The following is a 3,543-nucleotide window of genomic DNA, read 5'->3' on the forward strand; positions in this document are numbered from 1 at the left end:
GCAGGAAGGTCAGAGCAGCAGCAGGCTTTATTTCGTCCAGAGGTGGGGCAGCTGAGAGGGGCTGCATAACAGTTCCAAAACAGGCAGGGGGAGTATTGTCTACATGCAAGGGAACGAGAAAGGCAGGTTTACCTTCCAAGAGGAGTTAGATTAGACCAAATAAAGGTTCACCAAGCTTCCAGAAGTCTCTGACAAAAGATGGGCAATGGGTTCTGGCCATGATGCTACAGTGAGAGGCAGCTCACCTGTGAGAGGACACCTGCTCATATATTTATTTGAAAAGCACTTCATCAAAAATGATCATTTGAAGATGAAAGGTAATATGAGGTACTCCATACACACACACACACACACGCACACACACGCACACACACACGCACACAGTAACGGAATATTCCTCACTGGGGACCTCTCTCCACAGGTCTGGCCACTACGTCACAATGGCCTCCTAAGAGAACAGAGAAGGGCTACTTTATGGAAAAAAGTAATTAAAATAGTTTAACATTAAAAAGGTTTACTAATGCTTGTTTTTTCACCATTATAGCTTCGTTCCCTTGGAACTTTAAAGTTCCTATTTGAAATGTGAACACCTTTAGGTTAGAGATAACAATATTCCATAAGCCCATCAGTAAGTAAATAGTAGTTGGTTATTCTAGTTGTCCTGGGAAATTTTAGTTCTGAATTATTTTGACATCTCAGACACACTGGCCAGGACTTGTGTTGTCCAGGACCCCAGGCCTGCTGTGCAGGCACTTAAATTTCACTGAGGTGAACTTTCCCTCCTGGGTCACTTAGGTACCAGGATGTGAGGTCCAAAAACAAAATTAAAAGGCAAACAACATGTTTGGAAAATGTGTGCAATTAACAAAGGTTAATTGCCTTGTGACAAAAGTTAAATACCTTCAAATAAAAAGGGTTACTGCAAATCAATGAAAGCTGAATACAATAGAAAGTCAGCAACAACAACAAACAAAAATATACAACAAAAATATACAATTCATAAGGGAAGAAATACAACGTGATTCAAAAGCAAAGAAAAACAATTTAAATCACAAGTAATGAAAGAAATGCAAAATAAAGCAATGATGAGATACTATTTCACTTACTAAGTTAGCAAATATTTTGTTCTGTTTTATTAATGATAAAAGTCAGTATTGTCAGAAGTTATGGAAAATGGATCTCTTTTATACTATTGGTAGAAGTGAAGTTGGCACAGCCTTTCTGGAGAGAAATTTGGGATGTTTATCTCTGTCCCTTTAACCCAGCATTCCTCAAAATGTACATCACAGGGAACTTGTTATATAAACTATGTTACATCCACATGTCACTATTTAAAATGATGTTGTAGAAGAAATATTCTGTATCATTGATTAAAAATTAGATTACAAAATAACATGTTCAATATAAATATAAGTTTTGATAAAAAATATATAAAGGCCCAAAGAACCAGATCCTTTGTGATATAAAATTACTAAGTTTGAAATTTATTTAATGTCCATGAATGTGGCTACTTACCAGGCCAGCTGGTGTGACTCTGGTTGAGCGTCAACCTATGAACCAGGAGGTCACGGTTCGATTCCCACATTGTGGGTTCAGTCCCCAGTAGGGAGTGTGCAGGAGGCAGCCAATCAATGATTCTCTCTCATCATTGATGTTTCTATATCTCCCTACTCTTCTTTCTTCTCTGAAATAAATAAAATATATTTTTAAGAAAGATCACTGGTTTCTACCTGATGGTTTTAAAAAAAAACCTAACCAATAATTTTCTTAGCAGTAATTTAGTTTGTTCTATGAAAATTAATTAAACTCCTGCTGTGAGCCAGGCACTATTCTAGGTGAGAGATATAGAAGTGACTAAGAAAAAATGTATTCTTTATGTCCCTTTTGGTAAAGAGCCTAGATGTAAATAAGTAAAACATACACAAATAAGAGAATGATAAGTTCATAAAGAAAAGAAAATAGGTTACTGTGATAGAAACTGTCAACAGGTCAGGGGACAACACTAGATATGAAGACTGATCTGATGAATTATATTTGAGTTGAGACCAGAATTGGGGGAAGGATTGAGCCACATGAGAACATTCCAAGTAGGAAAGAGAGCAAAGGCCCTGAGGTGGGAACAAGATGGAATATGTAAGGAACAGAAACAAGTTCAGTGTGGTGAGAATCTGTGTGTGAAAGAAAGCAAGAGGTAGGTAAGAAATGAGGTCAGAGAATTAGGCAGAGGCCAAAACACTTTTAGGCCAGGTTGAATTTTATCCTGGGGCAATGGGCAGCCATTGGAGAACTTTACTGATAATTTGATAAAATGGATTTTTTTAAGGATAAAAAATAAAAACTAAACTTTTGGCAATATACAGTTAAAAATTAACCTCGCATATGTGATTTCATTTAAAAAAAAACACAACTTTTTGGAGTAGGTATTATTTATTCCATCATAGATCCGCTACAGACGCTCAGGGAAGTTGAGTGACTTGGCCACGGTCATCCAGCTAGTGGGTGGCATGACTGAAACAAGAACCTGGGGCTCCAGCGTCCCAGGTAAATTACTAGGAATGAAAATAAAAAATAGTCTACAATGCTGAATGTTAGTTGGTGGGTATGGTGCTAAAATGGATGTGTTACCCTTACCGTATGAGTCAATTGAATGAAGAAATGAACTATCCTGTCATCACTTCCCCCTAATACAGGCTTTTAAGGAAGTAACTACGGATCTAGGTCTATGTCACTCCATGGGATTGCACCAGGACTGGGAAAGCTGAGACTTGGTTGTAACTCTCGGCACTTTCACTTCAGATCCCTTTTCAAAGGTTGGCCTAAGCTTCTCTTTTGAAAGAGCCACTCAGCCCACCTCCCTGGTACACAGCTGTAAGAGGACTGCCCACTTATTCCAAAACAGAGAGACTGCCTCAAGACCCGCCATTGGGCCAGCAATGTCCTGTCAACCTGGGCAGAAAGACTGGTTTTGGACGTCATCTGCTCTTTACCATTCGGTCTTTGTTTGATTAAGCTGAGGCCTAGCAGCGGAGCCTGTCCCAGCTGCTGCTGAAGCCACCCTGCATGTCTCTGCTCCCTAACTGGTGTTACAACAGCCACTCGCTGGTGCTTCTTTCCGTGTGGGGCACTGGAATCTTTCTCCTCTCCCAGTCCATCCTCAGCTTTCCTTGGCTCGTCACTTGGGCAGCTGCAAGCTGGGGAAGCAGCCTGTTCATTCAGTGGTCTCTGTTTCATCTCTGAGTTCCCCAAATGCTGTTCTTGGCTTGCTGGACTTTCCCTGGCCAGCCTACACTTCCATATCCTTGATGCAGTCATATACTCTTCTGTAGGGACCTTCCTACACATAACTCTCAGGGATCTGAGTTCAGCCTTCTTAAATAAGCAGGCAACTGATATGAGGTATCTAGAGTAGTCAAATTCATACAGACAGAACGTAGAATGGTGGTTCCAGAGCTGGGCAGAGAGGGAATAGGGGAGCTTGTTAAGGGACAGAGTTTCAGTTTTGCAGATGAAAATTCTGGAGATCTTGTTGCATAACAATGTGAA

This window comes from Myotis lucifugus, unplaced genomic scaffold, assembly GCF_000147115.1.
Source record: "Myotis lucifugus unplaced genomic scaffold, Myoluc2.0 scaffold_227, whole genome shotgun sequence".
NCBI lineage: Eukaryota > Metazoa > Chordata > Mammalia > Chiroptera > Vespertilionidae > Myotis > Myotis lucifugus.